This window comes from Eschrichtius robustus, chromosome 20 (assembly GCF_028021215.1).
Source record: "Eschrichtius robustus isolate mEscRob2 chromosome 20, mEscRob2.pri, whole genome shotgun sequence".
Lineage (NCBI taxonomy): Eukaryota > Metazoa > Chordata > Mammalia > Artiodactyla > Eschrichtiidae > Eschrichtius > Eschrichtius robustus.
The window spans coordinates 21,746,930-21,771,596 of NC_090843.1; the positions used below are offsets into that span (position 1 = coordinate 21,746,930).

General features: G+C 47.9%; 1 pseudogene; it reads right to left on the bottom strand.

Moving 5' to 3' along the window:
- Window positions 1–23,587: 23,587 nt before the first annotated feature.
- On the bottom strand, window positions 23,588–23,837 carry LOC137754264 (V-type proton ATPase subunit e 1 pseudogene; annotated as a pseudogene).
- Between the last annotated feature and the right edge of the window lie 830 nt (window positions 23,838–24,667).

Sequence of the window (24,667 nt, forward strand, 5' to 3'; positions counted from 1 at the left end):
CCCTTCACATGCAGTTGCTACAATTCGGTTTGGGCAAAAAGCACAACGCCTTCCCCACTGTTTGAGCAGAGAAAGTAAGTTTCACAGCTCCTGGGGGGCGGGGTGCCAAGTCACCCAGGCCCCCTCCTTCCGCCCCAGGGAAGACACACTCATATCAGTGTGGTTCTGGAATCTCCATCCTCGGCAGAGAACAGCAGAGACCACATGAGGGCCTGACATGCCAAACTGGGTGAGAGGGACCCGGCTCAGAAGGACCTCAAGGAAAAGCCACCGCTGAGCTGAGCGGGAGCTCAGAGCCTCTTCAGACCGTAATTGGGGAAGCCCCCCCTCTGGGAAAGGCTTCCCCACCCTCGTGTTGACATATACCTCCCCCATATTGCCTTTGGTGCCTCAAACTTGAGTTATGAAAAATGTTATCATTATCACATTTCACTGCCACTCCCACCCACCTCCTTGACTAGACAGGAAGCTTCTGGCAGGTGGAAGCCTGTTCTACACCTCCCTGGACAAACCCCTTCCCTCATTACCCACTTACCTTCTTCCTTCCTTCACAGATATTTATTGAGCGCTGATGTAGGTGCCAGGGACACAGCTTGGATGCCTGAGGCTCATTCTTTTGGGGTGTCAGCTGCTAAATCTCCCAGTTTGGTCTCCCAGGCTCCCCAAGGTAAAAGTTCCCCTACTCTATCCCAGAAGGGGACAGTGGGTCCAGCCTGGTAAGGAGAAGCCACAAGCTGCATGCTTGCAAAGGAAACCAATTCCCTCTTTCTTCCTCCCCACAGTACCGGGGTGATGGTCCCATGGAAAATTCACAGGTAGGATCTGGAATCTCAGCAGGAGAGCAAGCCCAGGCTCCCTTTGGGGGAATCCCTGCCGGCCAGACCAAGCCTGAGCCCTGGGAAACAAGTTCAAGGCCACTGGTGTGTGCAGGCCTGGGCAAGGTCAGGGCCAAGTGGAGCCTCTCCTTCTCTCACACTGGCTTAGAATTTCTCACTCAGCTCTGTGGACGGCCAGCTGTGGACATCAGGCCTGGGACCGCAGAGTCAAGATTCCAAGGAGAAAATTCCAAGGCAAATATCTCAGGAGTTTTTAGTTTTCCCACTTTCCACAATCCCTTTCACACCCCCCTAGAATCTTCTAATTTAGCCTCATGTTTACCAGCCTCCTGCTGCTGGTCCTGATATCCCCGAAGCCTGGAATACCCTCTCCCCAGCCCCACACCTGAATCCTACCCCCTTCAATGCCAGCTCCAGTGCCACCTCCTCCGAGAAGTCACCCCTGATCCTCCCAGTGAGCATATGTCTCTCTCTCCTTGGAACACCCAAGTTCAAGCTGTGGTTAGGACTTTGGCTTCTGACATCAGACAACACTGGATTCATAGGCTGGCTCTGCCCCTTCCCAGCTGGGTGACCTCAGGCAAGTTCCCCCTCCTCACTGAGCTTGTGTGTTCCCATCTATAATAAGGGGATAGTGACAGTACCTCTCTTCCCCACAGTGTTTTTGAGAGCATTAAGTGATTTTTTACAGGCTTAGAATAGTGCCTGGTACCAAGTAGGTTCTCAATAAATGTTAGCTATTTCTATTTTACTTATAACATTCTCCCCGTAGCAGAGAATCTTCTCTACCAGAGGGTGAGCTCAACCCACAGAAGGGCCCCATGAATATGTTGAATGAATGAATGAACAAATGGGGAGGGGCGGGGCCAGCACTGCAGGTGTGAGCTTTCAAAAGAGTTGCTGTCAGTTCTGTTCAAGATGGTCTCCTGGGGTTGACCCTTCCCCCTTGGTCCCAAGGAAATGCCACCCAGGCACAAGGTCTCCTGCTCATCTCTCTGATTCTTGGTTGTTCTTCAAGACAAGTTTCCCAAGTGTCTCAGGTTGCCTGGCCTCCTCCATGTGGATGCAGAAGGAAGGTGGGAGCACAAAGCACGCTGGCTGAACCCCTTCTTCATAGGTGGGGGAGGGCGGGTCAGGACCGACCCCAGTGGCGCCGTGGCTGAGCCCTGCCATGGGAGAAGCTGTCACTTCTCACCCTGTGGGCTCAAGTCCAGAGTCCACGGTGATGGGCAGGGCTCTCCCCTGAGGATTCTCAAGCCTGCTTCTCCAACTCGTTCTGAATAAGTCAGCCTTCAGGAAGGTGAGAGCATGATGTATTGGGAGCCCCTCTTCTCCTTGTGCAGGTGTCCCCTTCCCACACCCTGGAGGGGTCTGGGAGGCAGCAGGGAACTGGAGCCAGCTGGCCATGCCACATGGAAGCAAACCCCAAAGCCCCTGCCTCTTTGTCACCTCTCAGTTCCACTTCCTGGCTCTCCTGACTCGGGGAAGATACACCTCCAAAGGTCCTTCTCAGCCCCCTGGGCGGGGTTCCGGCTGGGAAGATGGGTTGTGGGCTGCCTCTGCCCCTGACTTTCCCAGAGATACTTGGTCCCCTCCCTTGGCTGCCCAACCTTCCACGTAGACTCCTACTATCGGTGAATTAGGTCTTCCGTCTACACTTTAGAGCAAGGCTTGGTGGACTTTTTCTGTAAAGGACCAGAGAGTAAATATTGTAGGCTTTGTCAGTCATACCATCTCACTTGCAACTACTCAGTTCTTCCACTGCAGCACAAAAGCAACCAAAGACAACACCTAAACAAATGAGCATGACTATGTCCCAATAAGGTTATTCATCGAACTTACACTAAAATTTAAATTTCTTACATTTTCCATATATCATAAAATATTATTTTTCTTTTGATTTTTTTCCAATCATTGAAAAAGGTAAGAACCCTTTGGAGCTTACAGGCCTTACAAAAATAGGCAGTGGATCCAACTTGGCCCATGGGCCATAGTTTTCAAACCTTTGCTTTAGAGGTTCTGGTCTTTCCATGTCTCTCGGGAGAGCATCCTCTGGCTGTAAACTCAGTTCCAGGGGCTGTGCAAAGCAGCTGTCTTTCATTCAGCATCAGCAGACTGTTCCCGGGCCTGGGCTGAGAATCAAAGGGGCATAGAAAAGGAGTGAGGCACCCAGCCTGTCCTCAAGGAACTTCTCATGCAGTAGCAGGGGGGTGTCCAAGACAAGTCCAAGGAAGATTCTGATACACGGTCAAGGACGACTGGCATCATGAAAGAGACCTTACCTTGTCTGTGAATAAACAGGTTCTCTGCAGAATGTAAATTGGTGCAGCCACTATGGAGAACAGTATGGAGGTTCCTTAAAAACTAAAAATAGAGTTACCATATAATCCAGCAATCCCACTCCTGGGCATATATTCAGAGAAAACCATAATTTGAAAAGATACATGTACCCCAATGTTCATTGAAGCACTGTTTACAATAGCCAAGGCATGAAATCAACCTTAATGTCCATTGACAGATGAATGGATAAATAAGATGTGGTGTATATATATATATATATATATATATATATGTATATATATAATGGAATATTACTCAGCCATAAAAAAGAATGAAATAATGCCATTTGCAGCAACATGGATGGACCTAGAGATTATCATACTAATCAGACAAAGTCATATCATATATCATTTATATGTGGAATCTAAAAAAATTATACAAATGAACTTATTTACAAAACAGAAACAGGCTCATAGACTCAGAAAACAAATTTATGATTCCCAAAAGGGAAAGGTTGGGGGGGAGGGATAAATTGGGAGGTTGGGATTAACATATACACACTATTTTATTTTATTTTATTTTTTTTTACATCTTTATTGGAGTATAATTGCTTTACAATGTTGTGTTGGTTTCTGCTTTATAACAAAGTGAATCAGCTATACATATACATATATCCTCATATCCCCTCCCTCTTGCGTCTCCCTCCCATCCTCCCTACCCCACCCCTCTAGGGGGTCACAAAGCACCGAGCTGATCCCCCTGTGCTATGCAGCTGCTTCCCACTAGCTATCTATTTTACATTTGGTAGTGTATATATGTCAATGCTACTCTCTCACTTCGTCCCAGCTTCCCCTTCCCCGCCATGTCCTCAAGTCCATTCTCTACGTCTGAGTGTTTATTCCTGCCCTGCCACTAGGTTCATCAGTACCATTTTTTTTTAGATTCCATATATATGCGTTAGCATATGGTATTTGTTTTTCTTTTTCTGACTTACTTCACTCTGCATGACAGACTCTAGGTCCATCCACCTTACTACAAATAACTCAATTTCGTTCCTTTTTATGGCTGAGTAATATTCCATTGTATATATGTGCCACATCATCTTTATCCGTTCATCTGTCGATGGACATTTAGGTTGCTTCCATGTCCTGGCTATTGTAAATAGTGCTGCAATGAACATTGTACACACTACTTTATATAAAATAATCAATAAGGACCTACTGTATAGCACAGGGGACTCTACTCAATAGTCTGTATATGCGAAAAGAATCTGAAAAAGAACAGATATATGTATATGTATAACTGAATCACTTTGCTGTACACCTGAAACTAACACAACGTTGTAAATCAACTCTACTCCAGTAATAAAAAAAGAGTTCTCTGCAACTTGAGTTGAGAAAGTTGAAGGAGAGTAATGGGTTCCCTGGGAGAACAAATGTGGCAGGAAAGATTTCATGGAGGAAATGGCATTAGAGACAGACTTGAAGAAATCAGAACTCCAGGACTGACCTTCACCCCTAGTCTCCCTCTGGTGAAAGGGAGCCTTCTGACTTTTGCATAAAAACATTGAGGACACATAGCTCCTCCCCATGCCCTGCCCCATGATGCCATTACTAGATGGTGGGCTCCTCAGGGCAGGGGCAGGGGCCTGACTCATTTCTGAGCCTCTGGACCCCCAAGAACATGTTTTTTTTTTGGCGCAAAGTTTATTTTGGTAAATCCTTGCTAAGATTGAACTGAAGTTGGGGTTAGGGGAGAGGATGAAAAAGATTTCTGATGGAAATTGGACCCAATAAATTGGATTGTTTTCTCTATTTTATCCAGCTCCCCAGACCCCAGAAAGACATTTCCCAAGGAATGTGCCAGCTGTCTTGGGCACAACCTTAGAGTTTCTTAGAGGGGGCTTGTGGAGGGGGAGGGGTGTTGAAGCAGTTCTGACTGATCAGACCTTGGACAGAGGGAGGGAGGGACCCTCAAGAGTAGCTCACCTGTGATCCTGTCCCAAGGCCTATACCCTCCACTTCTTGCCACGTAAGATGCGATGCCATCCAACCCAGACAGATGGCAGAGGCATTACTGCAGGGCAGATGAAAGCAGTAAGAAAGGCCAGGGAGCCTTACTCATTTTCTCTGCTACCAATTAGTGATAGGACTTGAGCAAGTGAATCTCTCTTTCCCTTGGTTTCCTCATCAGTAAATCAGCGGCAATAAGAATACCTACTCCAGGGAGCTGGTGTGATGATAAAATGCGTCGATATAGGGGAGCACAGTGTCAGACTGTCCTTAAGGATTCAATAAATGCTAGTTCTTGTTATCAGATGTCACCTCGGAACCCTGCCCTGGGTCCAGCCAGCATCTCAAGAGTCCTGATTGTCAGGACCATCCCTGAGTCTGATCTAAATCCCTCCTGCTGTAGATGGATCCCAGTTTCCTTGACAGCCTTCCGGGACTGGGACGCACTCTGCGTTCCGGGCTCCCTTACCTCACGCTGCCCCTCTAATCTCAGCTCCTTCCCCTTCTCCCCTCCCTTGGGATTATCATAAACTCCCCGGAGCTAGCTAGCCAGCAGGCTTGGCTGGGCCCCGTGCCCCTTTGAAGTCTGCAGCCAGGTTCCCAGCCCCACACACTGACTTCTGAGAAAGCTGCTTCTCATCAAATCCTACCACCAAAAAGACTCCCCTCTTAGGTATTCCTGCCAACTCCGTTTTATAATCTCCGTGCCGGGGAGGGAGGACAGTATAGGCACTTTGTGCGCAGGAAGGAAGCAATTAAATTATTAGCACTTTGAGAAATTAAATGACATAACTTATGGCAGAATAAGTTTAGCAAAAAAAAAAAAAAAAAAAACCCTAGTAATGTGAGAAAACAATTAAAAAGAATTATATAAGGTTGGGCTCTCTCCTTTATTGCAATAGAGTTAGCAGTTCATTGATTAGCGTCTTGTTATAATGCAGCAGGATGGTGCAGGCTGCCGCGGAGGCAGCAATACTCAGGAAACGAGATGCTTAGCTGGGTCCTGCAAGAAGACACAGAAGAGGGGCTGAAAGCTTTTCCTGGAGAGGAATGGGGGAGGGGAGAATGGGGTCAGGGGAGGATCACCAGAGCAGCCCTTGTTTCTCCTGGCTCCTTCTGCTTTGGTAGAACTTGTCAGTTGCAGCCTGCCCAGACCCTGTGCCAGCAATTTTGCTCCTAGGTATTCATTCCAGCGAAATGTTCACACAGCTCCATAAGGGGCCGTGGGTGAGGATGATCCCCGAGGCACCCTGTGTGTCCTTTGTTGGGACAGTGGAAAGGTAAAAAGGGATGGATGTGCCACAGAGCAGCAGCAAGAAGCAACAGACTGCACGCATCCAGAACCACGTGGCTAGATCTTGAAAACTTCGGAGTAAAAAAGAACACACGACTGCTACCCACACCAGGTGGAGGGATCTCCCAGACAAGTTGAGCAAAAGAAGCAAGACATGAAAGACGTGAAAGAGGCTCCACTGTATGATTCAATTTTGATGAAGTTCAAGAACAAGCTAACTAACTGGGTGGTGACAGAAGCTGGAGTGGTGGTTACCCCTGGCAGCAGAAGGGGGAAGGGAAGAGTTTATTAACTGGGAAGAGGCACAGGGGAAGCTTTCTAGGGTACTTGGAAATGTGTTATATTTTGATCTAGGTGGTGATTACACGGGTTGTATTCATAGATAAAAAACTGAGTTTTAGACTTAAGCACACATACGTTGCTGTATGCATGTTATCCCTCAACAGGGGAGTACAGAGCAAAAAATGTTGCCCAGGGAAAAAAGTAGGAAACATGGAGATATGACACAATACCATTTATGTAAATAAAACCCTGCATGCATGTGAAACAACACCGCCCATCCTGCAAGAACTCAGCAAACAGAAAGATAGCCACTATCATCTGGACATAGGCAATGGGGATAAGAGAGAATGAATGAATGAATGAATGAATGTATGTATGAATGAAACCAAGAATAGGGTCCTGAAAAGACTAATTATGAAGACAGGTCATGAATGGAGAGTATGGTTAACTGAACCCTCTGCCTCTGAGGTAGAAGTTTGTAGAAAATCACTAGTTAATTAATCAGGAGGTCTTTGGGCTGGATGTGGGATGTGTGGGGTGTCGGGGCATTTTGATCTGAGGGGTGAGTGTAGAATTAGTCACCGATGCCTGCCAGGGGGTCAGGGAGGCACCTGTCTCATGTTTCTATCCGTCTCTGCTGTTTGCCAAGTGACACCATCATGCCCACTGCCTGAGAGGACCTCACATGGTGGGCAGATCCCCAGGGTGGGTTGACTGGGGCCAGCCCATCTGCACTTAGCCCAGACCTCCCACTCCCAGCTGAGCCCCCTAGCAGGTTTCTTAACCTCTCTGGATCTCAGCTTCCTTATCTGTTACATGGATGATAAAAAGAGGGTCCAAGGTGAGGGTGTGGAGCAGGGCTCAGCAAACATTTTTCATTTGTTTTTTTTTTTTTTTTTTGTCCATGCCATGTGGCTTGTAGGATCTTAGTTCCCCGACCAGGGATTGAACCTGGGCCCCGGCAGTGAAAGCACCGAGTCTTAACCACTAGACCACCAGGGAATTCCCTCAGCAAACTTTTTATGTAAAAAGGCAGATAGTAAATACTTTCAGCTTTGTAGCCCATAAGGTCTTGGTCACAGCTACTCCAGAAGCAGTCATAGATATAAATGAATGTGCATGGCTGTGTTCAAATAAAATTTTATTTATGGACACTGAAATTTAAGTATCATATGATTTTCATGTGTCACAAAATATCATTCTTTTGCTTTTTTTTCCAAACCATTTTAAAATATGAGAATGATTCTTAGCTTGCAGGCTGTACACAAACAGGCGCGGGGAGCGGGGGCAGATTTGGCCCACGGGCGGCAGTTTGCTGAGCCCTGGATTAGAGCAGTGAGTGAGCTGGAGCAGGGCTTGGCACATAACAAGTGCTCAAGAAAGTTTAGCTATTACCGTTCTTACCCCCACTGTACGGCGAGAAAGCAGAGATGTGGAGAGGTAAAGTGGCTTCCCAGGGTCACTGCGGAGTTAGTGGCAGAGCTGGGACTCCGACCCAGATCTCCTGAGTCCACATTCAGGGTGGTGGTTTCAACCCACTTAGAAAAATGCTCAAGGACGGAAGAGTCTGGTGGTATCTACGTCCCCTTTTCCAGGGCCTGCTACTTGCAGCAAGAAGTCTGGCTTCAGTCTGGGTGGCTAGTTTTGCCTGCTGAATCAGAGAACGCCTTGCATCCATGGAGTGCATTTTTACCCTTCAAAGCCCTTGGTCATCCTTAGTCTAAACGAAGTGACAAACGCTACTCTACACTCCTGTTTCCTAGGCTTCTTTTGTCCTATGGCGTCAGTGTGATGAATTTCTTGATGTGGATGCCATTAGGGGGCATCAAAGTGAACTTCTGATTCCATTTACATAAAGTTCAAAAGCAGGCAAAGCTAATCTGTGCCGTTAGAAGCCAGGAGAGTGGTTACCCTGGGCAGGAGGCACGTGGGGGCCTCTGGGGTTCAGGAAATGTTCTGCCTCTTGATCTGAGAATGATCTTTGTGAAAAGGCATCGAACCTATACTTATGACCTGGGCACGTTTCTGGGCAGATGTTCTACTCCAATAAACTGTACAGAAAATAGCTCCAAAAGCATCTTGGGAAAAACAGCGAAATTTCGGTGAGTCTAGTTGCGGGAACAGGAAGGCCTTGCTGATGTCACCCAAGCCTTATTGCTCTGCTGGGGCAGAGAAGGACACTACTGATGCGACCGGAAGTTCACCAGCCCATACGCACCTTTCACCTTAACATATAAGGTGCTAGTCTTGATTCCCTGGAGCACAGAAAATGTGTGGGTATATATGTGAGAGTGTGTAGTGTGTGTGCAAGTGTGGGTGGGTGTGATTGTGCTTGTGAGTGTGAGTATGAGAGACATGTGTGTGTGTGAGCACCAATTAAAAATGGGCCCCAGAAGCTTTCCTCTCCCTTTGGAGTTTGGATGTGGGACCTGGGCAGGGGTGTGTATACACATACTTAGCCTGTGCCACACGTGGAGTTTCTGGGACTCATCTCCCTGGTGTGAGTGCTTGGCCCACACCGCTGCTATTCCTCCTGTGGATAGCCTTTATGTGTTTTTTATAATACACAGATTTTGTAATGATGCAGATTTATGCAGAGAAAATGGCTTCTGGCAACTGGCTGACCCTTTTAGCCATTGTTCATGTGGGTGGATCTCAGGCCCTCTATTTGTTTCTGGCGGGTTTGTTGGAATTCTCTCTGAAATGTGCTGAGCTTCCTGCCTAGGAGAAGAAATTGACTTAATTTATTTAATTCAGATGATTAAATTCTCTCATTCACAGGGAGCAAAACACAGATTTTGCATTACAGGAGCCTGAAGGAGAGAGGGAGGGAAGGAGAAGATTGAAAACATGGTGATTCTAGCTAGAGCTGGAAGAGAACTTCTCTCCGTTGGAAGGAGTTTCACATTTGGACCAAAAGGATTGGTCTTTGGGGCCTTTCTGTGAAAAGGAGCTGATGTCGTTGACCAGATTTGAGAAAGAACATTCCTATCCTTCCACCAATATCACTCTTTTGGACTCCTCCGGACCGAAGTCCCCTAGTCCCTGCCTTCAGCAGCAGACCATGCCTACTGAACTCCACCCCTGCTTAACTCCCTCTCCCTCCCTTGAACTTGACTTTTCTAGTTCCAAGGGCACGACATGCCCCTGCATGTTTCTCTCTACTGCCTGGAACATCCTCCTTCACCCTCAGCCCACTTGGTGAACCCTAATTTGTCCTTAACTCAGCTCAGATGTGGTGTTTTATAAGATGCTTTTCCATCTCCTCTCCCTTGCAAATATCTCGACTCTGGTGCTTACCACACATAGCTGTAATTCTTTGCGCATGTGTTTTTCTCCCACATTGGGCCACAAGTTACTCCTGGGTAGAGACCCTGTCTTGTTCATCTCTGAATCACCGGATCCCAGGGCAATGCTTGCCTCAGAGGAGATGCTGGGTGAATAGAAGCTTCCTGGATGAATGAATGGGCACACAAGTGCGGGGTAGGGAATTGAACGAACTCCAGAGGTCTTAAATGCAAAAACACAGACATGTACATGGCTGGGCAAACGCGCACTCCCTGCCCCTCACTCGCTGAGTTGAATTGTGTCAGTCAATTCTCTTTTTTTTTTTTTGGCCTCACCGCGTGGCATGTGGGATCTTAGTTCTCCGACCAGGGACCAAACCCGCGCTCGCTGCATTGGAAGCGCAGTCTTAACCACTGGACCGCCAGGGAAGTCCCGTGTCAGTCAATTCTTGTTTTGCACACGGCACTTGGCTTTCAGAAGGGCTCTGGGTAGTAGCTGCTGTCCTTTCAGACAAGGTCTACCTGAGTCTAAAACAGCACAAGATGAGGGTGAAAGGTGGGACTGTAAGGGCATTCTGATGTGGGGCAAGACCAAGTCGGGGGACTTGGTCCTCTGGGAGCCTGGCCGGAACTGGGCCGCTCTGCACGCGGTCACAGGCTGGGGTGGGAAGGCTTGTGGGGGAAAGGGTTAGATCAGTGACCCAGAATAGAGAAGGATCAAAGGCTGCCTGGACAGATGCTATCTCTCCATGGATGAGTGTCCCCACAGGCACCGGCTGCTCCTCTGCGCTCAAGTGCTTGCTCGCCACGGAAGCTCTAGTGAGAACACATACGAGCACCTGGCACGGAAAACGAATGAATGAAAGAATTCATTGTCTGAATTGGGCACGTGATTTTACATCCTTGGGACTCATGTTTTCTCACCTGGAAATTGAGGGTGTGGAACTACGGGAGCCTTTCCAGCTCTGCTCTTGCCTCACTCTCCTCTGTGTTGATTAGTGGCCCATGCGCTGCATAGACATAAATAATCATATACTGACATTAAATATTAATTTTGCCTTCTCCCTCTTGGTACCCCCTTGGGCTCTCAGCACAGGAGGATGGAGACTCTGGAGGCAGACAAGGGAAGGTTTCAATTTTTGAGTTGGCCACTAGCTAATCGTGTGATTTAAGGCAGGTTCTTTTAGAAGCTGCTGGTTCCTCCTTGAAGTAGGGATACTACACATTCTACTGATCTCTCAGAGATGTGAGCATAAAGCGAGATAATATATTCAAAAGGGTTTTGCAACCTGTCAGTGTTACTAAGGTGGCGTTCTTTATGATGATCCCACACAGTGGGGTCTCAGTAAACGCTCACAAAATGAAGGAGTTTCTGGATTTGCCTCTATCTTTAGTCAAGCTCTGCTAATGTTAATTCCCGTGAGTGTGTGTGTGTGTGTGTGTGTGTGTGTGTGTGTGTGTTTAAGGGCCTTCACCCCCATGCTGCCGGGAGCTTGAAGCAGTGCAGCCAGAAGTTCTCCATCACTCCTTAAAGCGCAGCAACTAAGTGCTGCAACTTTGTTCCTCCCATAAGTCAATAGAACCAGCGGGAGTGGGGAAACAAAGGAGCCCTTAGCAGGTAGGAGCAAGTCGGCTCAGTCTCCGTGCAAGTCACCACCAATAAAACCTAATCAATGCAACCCCTTTTAAGTTGGTTGGATCAGTGACCCAGAAAATAGCTCCCCTGCAGAAAAGGAAATGATAGTCAATAAACTGAGACGTCGATGGGAAAAATCTATTAAAGCAAGTGAGATATCAGGAGACCTCTGGTGTTAACGGAGACCCTTTGGAACGGAGCCACGGACAGAGAGTGGGTTTTTAACCCTCTCGAGGCCAGAGTTGCCTCTGCCCCAGCTCAGCTTCTGGTGCTTTGCTCGGCCCTGAATCTCCCCAAATGGTATGGAGGAGCCCATGATGTGATGAGTGCTTTGTGCTGCTTGGCCGTTCAGTGTTCCCTCCTAGATGGTTGGCAGGTGGGGCTGGTTCGAGGCTCTGTCTGGGGGGCTGCCCTAGAGATGATCCCTCTCTGGCCCACAGGGAAAGGAGCTGGGGGTCTCTGCTCCCTCAGTTGTAACAGCTGTTCTGACCTGGGTGTGTGGAACCAGATGCCTCACCCTGGGCCAGATGTGCTGCCACCACCCTGCCAATTAACAAGGCTTCTCTCCTCTGGAGTTTACCAGGAAACGCAAGCTGTCCCCGAGAAACCGTTCCGCGATAAGCTCAAGTGTTCTCCTGGCCTGCACACGGCGTCAGCGACTCTTCAAGCTCCCCGTGATCAAGTAGGGCAGGGGATGAGGGACATTGTGGTGGGTTTCAGGGTAAAGCTGTGTTGAATCCAGAAAATTGTGGGAGCACATGGGCAGGTGGGTAGCTCTCAGAATGGTGTGTACATGTTCCGGGATTGCTGGATAGCCCACCCCAGGCCCTTGTCCTATGCCCATCATGACCACTGGTGCTGAGCTGTGCGGACTGTGTCAGTGTGTGCAGGTGCTGCTCAGGTCTCTTGGAATGAAGGCTGCTGTTAAGGCAAATCACCATTGTATCACGCTCAACAGACAGTGACGATGTCTAAGATGAAGGACATTTGGATATGCTGCTCTACTGTGAATAAATAGGAAAGTGTTGGAGTTAGTTTAAAGGGGGGCTTGTTGATGTGGAATTGGGGTGAACTAGAGGGGGCCAGCTTGGGGGCAGAGAGTTATGGGAGTAAGACCTTGGCTGTACTCTTCCTCCTCTCATTTGCCTTTGGACAGAGACTTTTGCTGGTTAACTTTGTGTCCAGTCACTACACCGCATCCTTTACGTTATTATTATTGTTATTGCTATTGTTTAATGTTTGAGTTTTACAGTCTTCTTCTTTGTTTTTTTGTGGCCATGCCGCGCGGCATGCAGGCAGTGGAAGCACGGAGTCTTAACCACTGGGCCACCAGGGAAGTCCCTACAGTCTTCTTTTGGAAGTAGAGTCATACAGCCATAGTATTTATGCCATCCCGGTGTTAGCGGGCTCTAGGGGAGATATTGGCAGTGGCTTGGTCCACCTGGGACATGTCCATGGCTCATGGGTGGGTTTTTATGCCCCAAGGGGACAAAAAGCCCACAAGAATAAGATAAGATTACTGGATGAGACAATTACAGACAAATATCTCCAGACTGGGGTTAAAGGTCATTCTAAATATAGCTTTTTTTTTTTTTTAATTGAAGTATAGTTGGTTTACAATGTTGTGTTAGTTTCAGGTGTACAGCAAAGTGATTCAGTTCTCTATATATATCTATATATATATAAAATATTCTTTTTCAAATTCTATTCCCTTATAGATTATTACAAGATATTGAGTATAGTTCCCTGTGCTATACAGTAGGTCCTTGTTGGTTATTTATTTTATTAAATATAGTATTTAGAAGCCATGAGCTGGGTGCTAGGAGTGCTCCTTGCTATTGGGGTGTCGCTGTTCCCAGCCCTCTCAGTGGGGAGAGTCAGGGAGTGCGCGTACATCCACATGTTCGATTATAGGCATACCTCAGAGATATTTCAGGTTTAGCTCCAGACCACTGCAATAAAGTGAATATTGCAATTAAAAAAAAAGGATCTGGAGGTTTTTTTTTTAAAGATAATTTAAAACAGGGGTCAACAAAGTACAACCTTTAGGCCAGATGTGGCCTGCTGTTCTTGTGAATAAAGTTTTGTTGGAACACAGCCGTGTAGCTCTCTCCTTCCATCTTTCCTGATGATGATCACGTTGCTTGAGAGGTGTCAGCTGTTACGGTGGTTATGTTTGGTGCGGATTGTGAAAGATTTTTTTTTTTTTAATATTTTTTTACTTGGCTGCTGGGTCTTAGTTGCGGCACGTGGGATCCGCGTTGTAGCACGCGGGATCTTTTTTTTTTCCCTTGCGGTGCACGGGCTCTTCTTTGCGGCGTGCGTCAGAGCATGTGGGCTCAGTAGTGGAGGCGCATGGGCTTAGTTGCCCCGGGGCATGTGGGATCTTCGTTCCCGGACCAGGGATTGAACCCATGTCTTCCTCTGTATCGGAAGACAGATTCTTAACCACTGGACCACCGGGGAAGTCCCCTGTGAAAGATGTTCTAATGTGTTTGAGGAGGTAACTGATTAGCAACTCTATGAGGATAAAATTTTTGGATCTGGGCTTATTTTGCTCCTGGGGTGCAGGAATGTCAGGAAGGGAATCACTTTTCCTGAGAATATGAGAACCAGATGGGTCTCTGTCTTCATTTGCCACCTCAGGTTGGTCACGGTCTCTGGGAGCGGGTGGTGAGGTTTCCACTAGTGGTGACAGAATAAATTGACAAACTGTTGTGGACACATGATTTGAGTTATGGGTTCCTCTGAGTCATGGGTTCATGCCTTTGTTAGGATCTGAAGGTTTACTTTGGCAATTAAGGGAACATCCTGGAAGCTTCTGATGTGCCCCATTTGCCTGGTGAGCCCAGACCCTTGGGTGAGGTTTCATCTATTCCCATTCCTGGAGCAGGGCAGGGCTGTTCCTTAGATACCTTGCTCCCTCCTCCCCTTCAACTCAGTGACTCCCCAACTTAAGAGGCCTGTGAATATGGAGTCTGAAATATCTGAGAAAAATTAGCTACCCACATTGCCTGAGCTTTGAGGTCCGGTGGTCTTTGACTTTCAGGGTAATCTCTTTCTGTGTGACTTTGGGCAAGTCACTTCACCTCTCTGAGCCCCAGTCTCCTCATCTGTAAAATGAAAGCCAATTATATCTTCCTCACAGCGTTATTTTCAGGATCACACAGGACGATGTTTGTAGAACATAGTATTTACCACAGTAACTGGCACATAGTAGGAGCTTGGAAATGGTAATTCCTTTCCTTATCTAAGACAGGATCATATTTACAACGAGTGTCCCATGTTACAAACTGTAAGAGAGACGTTTTTGGAGACAGAGCCCCCGTTGATAAGAATGTCTCTGTTACAAGAGGAGGGTGGGGTGGGGTTCAAGCTTTGACCGCAAGGGCGCCAAATTGAGGCCTCCGCTGGGAGTTATGTGTTTCTGCCACAAGGTGGCAGTGTCGGCAAACACACAACATCCCATGCGCTGCAGAGAGGCCCAAGCCAGAAGAATTTTACCTCCAATTTAAATTATTTTAAGAATGGGAGTGCTTTTAGAGATCACCTAATCCCATGATTGGACACCTTGGGAAATGAAGGCCCAGAGAGGGGAAGAGCTATCCCCAAGATCACAGAGCAAGTCAGTGGTAGAGCTGGGTTCACAGTTGATCTAGGACTCCTGACTTGATTCATTCAACACACCTTTCCCATCACGTTCTTTGCCTCAGGGTGAGGGGTCGGTGGGGCAGGGGAATTACGAGGGCTTCAGAGCCCTTGGTTCAGTCTTAGCATCTCCATTTTCAGAGGCACCAACAGGAGCCCCCCAAAGATTTATATAATCACCAGAAGTAAACCGAGAGATCCCAGAGTCCCCAAGATCCTAACTGCATATCCCTCACCTCACTTACCGTTAGTTAGTATCCTAGTGACAGAGGCAATAAGAAAACCATTTTTCCTCCCCTCCCCCTGCGATAGTCTGGTCTTTTGTCAAATCCAGCGTGAATGGATGGCCCAGCTCTGGTTTGCCCGCTCTTTCACAGGAAGGACCCCAGTCTAGCTGTATTTGTCACAGCTCGACCTGCAGTTGATTTGGCTTCTGCTCTATGCTAGGAACCAGGTGAGTGCTGACGGCCCCACCCTCACTGGGTGATGCTGGTAGATGATGGTTACATCTCCCAACTCACAGCTAAGGAAGCAGAGGCTCAGAGAGGAGAAGTAACTCACCCAGGGTCACGCAGGATTTCCAGATTCTGAGCTTCTGCTCTTTCTAGGCTGGTCCCGTAGGGGGTTGGTGGTGGTGGATGGAGATGGCCCACCTTTGGGATTTGTGTCCTCATACCAGGTGCTTTGTCCTGCCATGGAAGATCCCTGAGCGGTAGGTTCTGTGCGCAGACTCCTTCCCTCCTCCCATCTCGCCCCCTCCCTACTGCAGCTTCTCACAGGTTCCTTTCCAGAGCAGTCACTGGCTGAATAGGTTGCTAGTGGAAATGTGGTTTTCAAATTTGGGAAATCTCCATTAAGTCCTTTTATTTAAGGAGGATGTCATTATCACGCCTCCCCGAGGACTATTAGGGTTCTATTAGGCAAGGCCGCAGACTTCCTAGGTACTGTCTGGGGTCTGATTCCTGGGCAGGAAAATGCGAGACAGGAAGAAGGGGAGGCAGGAGGGGGAGAGAGAACAGGGGATGTGGAGGGGCTGGAGGAGAAGGAAGAAAGGAGGAGAAAGAGTGAATTAAGGCAGGAGTGAGGACTGAGAGAGACACGCAAGGGCACGCGCACCCTTTGCTCCCTGAGGTGTGGGGAGAGGGCAGAGACCCTGGACCTCTGGGCCACCTGCTAGTCCAGAGGGTTGAAGATTAAACTCGAGGGGAGATGCCCACCCCTCCTTCTTTCACCCTTTGGAGCAGACAACACAGGCCTTCCTGTCTTCCAGGTGCCAGTCCCGCCTCAGGGCTCCAGGTTCAGACTTGGGGTGGGGACCGTCTGTGAGGGAGAGAAGAAGAAGATGCCCAGGGAAGGTACTTCTGGAAACTGTGTCTGGGCTCGGGGCGTTGGCCTTCCTGATGACTCCGGTGAACACACTTTTCCTATTCTCTGCCCTTCTCTCTAGAAGGTAAGCTTGAGAAAAGCAGGACCTTCTCTCTGCTCTTGGCTGTCTTCTGGGCTCCTAGAGCAGTGCCGGGCACATAGTAGGTGTTTGCTAAATGTTTGTGGGATGAATAATGAACAATGGATGAAGAAATAATTCCACAGGTTCCCTATCCTCTCCCTTGTAGAGTTTAAAACAGCCTTCCGGTTCGAATGCATCTTCTCTCTGTTCTCAGCAAAGGCAGTGATCCTTGACGCCTTCAGATTATCCTCTGACACACACACACACACACACACACACACACACGGGGTTCAGGGTTTAAGGAAGGTCAGGAACCGCATGGTAAGCCGCTGACACTGGCTTGGCCATAAGAGACAGAAAAAAAAAAAAAAGCCTCTCCTGGGACTTGCCTTTTAGGGGGTTACCAGCAACAGACTGGAAGCAGTTTTAACCTCTGGGCAGGAAGGCTGCTGCTCTTCGGACAAACATCCTGGCTGGGAAATCCCCTGGCCTGGGTGGGTCCCTGGGGCCTGGCAGCCTTGCTCCATGCCATCCTGGCCTCTGCAGACCTTCCCCTGGCTCCCAGCTTGAGGCCAGGCACCCCCCTCCACCCTCAGGAGCCCGGGGAGAGCTAGCTCAGGCCCCTGGAGCTCCTGTGCAGAAGTGATTAATGAGGCAGACAAGTCTTTCTTCCCCAGCTGTGTCAACACGCCCCAGGCCGCCTGGAAGTGGCCCTGTTAGCTGCAGGTATGGGAAGCAGCCCCAGGCCTTCTTTATGCCTGTTCTCCCCTCACCAGGGGCTCCCTTTAGGGCCCTGGGCCTCCCACTGGGCCATCAGAGTCCTGATGGTGATGATGATGATGATGATGATGATGATGATGATGATGATGATGATGATGATTTTATGATGCTACCGCACTTGATATTTGCAGAGGGCATGGCTCTCCTTTTCCTCAGCTTCTCTTTCCAGCTGCCAGAGCCAGTGGCTTGCGTGTGACTACGTTTGGGTCACAGGGAGCAACTGAACTATAGTTGCCGGAGCTTATGCCACCTCCTCTGTGAAGCCTTCCTTGATCACCCTGGCAGGCTTTGTGCATATCCCCATCCTCCAGTCACTGCCGGGTGTTTTCACTGCGTGGGGAGCACACCTGTTTCCCTCACTGCTTCCTTAAGGGAGGAGACTGTGTGTTTTTCTGGGTCTTATTCATTTTGTACCTGCAGCCCTCTTCCCCCATATCCCCGTTCTCACAGCAGCCTAGCACAACGCTTGGCATGTGCTAGGATAAATACTTATTGAATGAACAAATGACCTTTAGATCTGGAAAGATTTGAAATTCCAGGGCTTTGGTCTGTCTGTGGTTCTGATTCCCTTGTGTTCAAGCTGGTCCAAATCCGCCTATGACCACACATCCTGCCTCTGGCCCCAGCTCGTCCTCATGGGGCTCTTAGCGGTTGCCACCCAAGGAACTCTGATGGAGCAGCAGATCGTGAACTTGTGCTGCGGGGGCGGGGGGGGCGGGGAGTAGTGAGGTTGGAGTGGGGAGGTCAGGAAGCTAGAAACAGTCATATGATGTTTTAAAAAATAAACCTGAAACTTTGGAATAATTTTCTTTTTAAAAAATTTATTATTATTATTATTTTTTGACTGTGTTGGGTCTTCATTGCTGCACGCAGGCTTTCTCTAGTTGCGGTGAGCTGGCGTTACTCTTTGTTGCGGTGCGCGGGCTTCTCATTGCGGCAGCTTCTCTTGTTGCGGAGCACAGGCTCTAGGCGTGTGGGCTTCAGTAGTTGTGGCACGCGGGCTCAGCAGTTATGGCGCACGGGCTTAGTTGCTCTGCAGCATGTGGGATCTTCCCGAACCAGGGATCGAACCCGTGTCCCCTGCATTGGCAGGCAGATTCATAACCCCTGGGCCACCAGGGAAGTCCCTTGGAATAATTGTAGATTAATAGAAAAGTTGCAACGATAGTAGAGAGTCCCATACACCCTTTAGCCCAGTTTCCCCTCATGTTAACATCTTATATAACCAAGGTACTTTAATTAAAACTGAGAGATTCACATGGGCACCTTACTAGTAATTAAACTCCCGTCTTTATTTGTATTTCGCCGGTTTTTGCATCAATGTCCTTTTTCTGTTCCAGGCTCTAATCCTGGATCTCACATTGTATTTAGCCCACATGATTTGGAAGATGATGTTTTATTTAAAAATTCATGCGTGTCGCTCTCTTCTTCATAATCCATCTGGGTTGATTTTATGTGAGACTAAAGCTTCTCCCGGCCAAATACTCCGGTAAACAGTTGTCACTGTGTTTGTTTCTCGTGGCTTCTCTGGCTATTCTGCACACTGCTGTGGATCTTCGGGGAGTGAAGCATGATCCCAAGAGGACAGTCTCACGGCGTCTTCTGGATTCACAATATTAAAATCTGCTGACTGCAGTTCTGATATGAACAAGAAACAGGGATCATTGGGCTGATCTAGGGCTGGAGACAGCAGAGGGGTGGGTGAGAAAGGATGGATGTGGGGGTATTTGGGGGAGGTTTGGGGAGAAGAGGGATCTTGGGGTGGTAGCCTGGCGTTTCCTGAGAGGCAGGGACATGATGTTTGGTCTGTGAGTAGAATTGCCCTGGATTCCCCTGGTTCATTGGTCCTCCGCCTGTGTCTCTCTCTCTTTTCTATCTTTTCACATGGGTATCTATTTGCAGCATCACAGTTGGTCTTGGTTTTGCTTGCATTCCTGGTCAGCTGGAATAATTAGAGTTAAAAGGCGAACATTACTCCCGCTCTGAGGAAGACAGGATCTTCCTGTGCAGCGAAGTCTTTGGAGGCCCGAAGGGCTGGGGGAGGAGGAAGCAGAATGCAGGCGGGGTGATGGGTCAGTTAAGGCCCCTGCTCTTCGCCCCGCCCCCCCCGTCCCCCCCTCTGGTGCAGGTCTCTGTCCAGTGTCCGCTGATGTCATTTCCATGCTTCTGGTTTCTAAGTCTCACTGCTTCAAGAGATAGACAGGCTGGTGGGGCTGTGGGAGGATGTGGGAGGGAAGGCATTTGACGTTTGGTTTTGGAACTCTGGCTCCTTTTGAAAGAATAGCCAGTGACTTCTGGGAGAGCCCTCGGCAGGCTGGCTGTTCCGGTCAGGGCCTGGGTGGAGGTGGGAGGAGGGGGAATGGGAGGCTAAGGATGGAAAACCCCTCCCTGGCTGGGCGGGCCTGAGGCCAGAGGGCCAGTCCACACCCTCAGGCTTCCACCCCACGGCTCCCAAGGCCTCGTACTTTTTGGAAGGAGGAGGCCTGCAGAAGGCCAGCACCAAGTCAGCAGGCAGGAGAGCCCTGGGTACAGGGCTCCCCGGAGCCCGCAGACACCAGTGTATTAAGGGGTCAACTCTTCTCATCTCTGTGTGGAGGGAGCCAGGATGTGTGTTGGGGAACAGGGAGAATTTCCCACCATCTCCATCATTCTCTGCTATGAATCCACTTCCTGGTCCATATGTGATAATCTCGAAGGTCCATAGTAGGTGCTCAGTGCCTTCAGAACCCTTGAATGGTGGTTTGAAGCCTCACCATTTCCCACCTCCAGTTGTTCCCCCATTTCAGACCATGTCAGCTGGTTTAGAAAGGAACCCAGGTTTATTGTGCTAGGTGTGTTTCGGGGTGCTTGCCTGCCCATCTCATTGCAGACTCTGTAGGAAGTGCTGGGTTTAAAAGCGGAGGGGGCATTCATTCGCATGAACTCTTGCTGGAGGCAAACATCCTGTTTGAGTCATTAGCTTCCCAGAACTTCTCGAAGGCACCATCCACATCCTCACCTTCCATGAATTCCTCAAGCCTCTTCCCACCAGCCCATGGAAACAGATGTGATAGTCCGTGGATTTAGTGGAGATGCAGATTTTGAAGTTGCTCTTACTAGAGGCGCCAATGACCTCTTCGTCTTCAGGCTATGGTTTGGTTCTCGTCTTCATGTCCTCACCACTCTGCTGCATAGAACCGTTTCTCTTTCTTTTGTCTCTCAGCTCTCCTGGTCCCCTGGATATCACTCTTTCCTGCTCTTCCTCCTCCCGGATCTCCTCGCTGGTCCCTGGTCTCCCTCATCTCTTTCCACTCTTCTTCTGCCAGCCTCTCATCTTCAGCTCTCTTTTCCCTAGACCCTCCCTCTGGCTCAGCTCACCTGAGATCTCCACACAGTGATATCTCCAGCCTAAACTTCCCCTTGAGGCCATCATATCTCATTTGGTTATTTCATCTGCACATCTACCATCCACTCAGAGTCAACAAGTCCTAAATGGAGCGCATCCTCTGTTCCCCGATTTGCCCCTCCTCCCATATTCCCCTGTTTCGTTTGCTGTACATAATCACCTAAAACAGAAACCTGGAAATCAACAGAGACTCCTCCCTCTCCCTCATCCTTCATGTCTACTTAGTCACCAAGTTGTGTAGCTTCTCATCAGAAATCTCTTTAACTCCATCCCTGCTCTCCCTCCCCGCCACCGCTGTCTTGGTTCACGCTTTTATCATTTCTCCCTTGGATTATTGCACAACATCCCAACTGACTTTTCTACCTCCGGATACTTCCAACTTCAGTCCCTCCTCTCCTTGGCTGCCAGCATTCTCTTTCTAAAAACAGATCAAAAATGCCATTTTCTGCCTAAAAGCTTCCAATGGTTTCCCATTGCCAAGAGAATAAGATCCAAATTTTTATCTTAGCACACAGGGCCTTTCGTGGTCTACTCCGAGTTTATCTTACCATCTACCTCTCCCATCACTGACCCTCCTGCACGCTTTGCCTCGCCATCCATGCCTCTCCCCATCTCCAATCATGCTGCCTTTTTTCACACTCTGCCTTTGCACGTACAGATTTGCTAGGGATGGAATGCTTGTGTCCTCCCAAAATTCATGTTGAAATCCGAATCCCCAATCTGATGGTGTTGAGAGGTGGGGCCATTGGGAGGTGATTAGGTCATGAGGACAGAGCCCTTATGATCAGATTAGTGCCCTTATAAAATGAGACCCCATAGAGCTCCCTCGCCCCTTCTGCCATGGGAGGACATGGTGAAAAGAGCCATTTATGAACCAGGAAGTGGGCCCTCAGCAGACACCAAATCTGCCAGCACCTTGATGTTGGACTTTCCAGCCTCCAGAACCATGAGAAATACATTTCTGTTTATAAAACCACCCACCTGCTCTATTTTTGTTATAGCAGGCTGAACAAACTAAGACAAGGTCCTTTTCTGAAAAGCTCTAGTCCATCTGGCACGATTCTACTTGGATAGAATTCAAGGCCCTGCTCTGCAAAACCTCCCCTCACTGTCAGCTAAATATCAATAGTTGTCCCCTCTAAATTCCCACATTCCTTTGTCTCTAAAGAGCACATGTCACTTCATCTTGCATTTATTTTTCTATGCCTGTCTGAGTCTATTGGATCTTGAGGCCAAGGCTCACGAAGGATTCAACCAATGCCCAGCAGCATCTGGCATATACAGGTATTCAGCTGATGTCTGTTATTGAAGGAAGGAAGGAAGGAATGAACAAATGAATGAATGACTTTGGTCTGTGTCTGGGCCTAGCTTTTTCTAATCTGTGGGTATCAACTGCTGTGGGGGGCAGGGGGTTGGGAATACATTTCTCACATGCTGTTTATCACCATCTCCCCAGGGCGGTGCCCAGTTGGTGGATCAGAGTGTTCGTGGATCAGATGTCCAAAAGGTCTTGGGTTTGGGCTGACTAGATTTCTTTGAAGTGAAAAGCAACAAATAAGCATTCTTCTCTCCATTTTACAGATGAGGCAACTGAACTTAGAAAGCTTGCTAAAGTACTATTCACAATAGCCAAGACATGGAAACAACCTAAATATCCATTGACAGATGAATGGATAAGGAAGATGTGGTACATATATATGGTGGAATACTACGCAGCCTTAAAAAAGAACGAAATAATGCCATTTGCAGCAACATGGATGCAACTAGAGATTATCATACTAAGTGAAGTAAGTTAGAAAGACAGAGACAAATACCATACGATATCACTTACATGTGGAATCTAAAATATGACACATATGAACCTATCTAAAAAACAGAAACAAAATCAGGGACATAGAGAACGGACTGGTGGTTGCCAAGGGGAAGGGGGGTTGGAGAGGGTAGGAGCGGGAGTTTGGGGTTAGTAGATGCAAACTGGTATATATAGAATGGATAAACAACAAGGTCCTACTGGAAAGCGCAGGGAACTATATTCAATATCCTGTGATAAACCATAATGGAAAAGAATATGAAAAAGAATATATATATGTATAACTGAGTCACTTTGCTGTACAGCAGTAATTAACACAACATTGTAATTCAACTATACTTCAATAAAAAATAGATTTTTTTCCATAGAAAGCAGAAAAAGAACTCATTCCAAAAGAGGACAGAAATAAGAAATTCATCCTGAAAATATACTTTGGTATAATTCTGGTGGGACAGATTTTCCCTCTGAACATGTTCTCTTACTGACGGCCCCACTGGAGTCTTACTGTCACGTAACAGTTTTTAAACACTTCTCTGATTCTCATGTTGTGAGCAGGCAGGAACCATCTTCAAATCCACAGTTTCCGAGGAGAGAGTAATGTTATTTCTCAGAAGAACAGCACTTTCTATCTTGGAAGAGTACATAAACATTTTATAGAGGCAGCACAGTTTAGATTCAATAGGCACATCATTCATCAAAGTGTAAAAAATGTGATAGGAAAAAATACTGCATTGTAGAATAAGATATTCAAATGTGGTGGGAACGTTTAAGGCAGCTCTGATGGCCAAAGTGGGCGAGTCAAGGAAGGTGGTCTGCGTATGGAGGTGATTTTGCATCCAGAGGAGTTCTCTTCGTGACCTCAGCGACTGAGCACTGGCGAGCAGGTCTTCTCCCTCAAGGTCAATGATGCTTGAGGTACCAGATGGTTTCATTTTTTAACTGTGGTCCAAAGAGAGGGTTGAGTTGGGCCAGAATTGCAATCAGCCAAAAGAGGTAGCAGCAAACGGAAGAGGTCACCAACATGGTGATACTGAGTCCCCGGTTGGGAGCCTTTGGGATGAACCAGGGCACCAGGAAGCCGACGAAGCCCCGGAACACGCTTATCACGATGAGAGGCACCGTGAGGCCAGTATACGCCATGGTTGCTGCGGGAGGTGCCAGCCCCTGCCCTGCCGCCTCACTTTGGTCCCACCCCAAAAAATAGATTAAAAAAAAAAGAAAGCTTGCTAAACTCTTCCCAGGTATACGGTAGCATCAGATTTTCCAAGAGACAGGGAGCCAGGATCTGTGGAGTCCCTTGGTTCTGAGTTGCTGACCAGCATGGAGCTCTCAGCACATGTGGTATCAGAGTGATCTCAAGCCAAATTCACATGGTATATTGATCTCTGCAGGCCTGACCTCTTCTCCCTGGGGTTTGTACTCCAGAAAGGGACCCTCTGTGGCAGGCCCAGATCTAGGATGAGGGGAGTAGGCACTGGCTATAGGCCCCAAATATAATGAGGCACCAAAAAACCCAGTAATCAAGAGAAATGAAATTTAACACAATGTTCAAAAAAATCAGTAAACTACAGCCCATGGGCTGGCTGCCTGCTTTTTATTTTATTTTATTTATCAAGTTTTTAAACATAAGTTGGTTTTTTTTTTCACTTATGATTTTGGTAAAGACTTAAAAAAAAATTATTTATCTATTATTTTTGGCTGCTCTGGGTCTTAGTTGTGGCATGCGGGATCTAGTTTCCCAACCAGGGATCGAACCCCAGCCCCCTGCACTGGGAGAATGGAGTCTTACCCACTGGACCACCAGGGAAGTCCCTGCCTGCTTTTTTTTTTTTTTTTTTTTTAAACATCTTTATTGGAGTATAATTGCTTTACAGTGGTGTGTTAGTTTCTGCTTTATAGCAAAGTGAATCAGCTATACATATACATATATCCCCATATCCCCTCCCTCCCATCCTCCCTATCCCACCCCT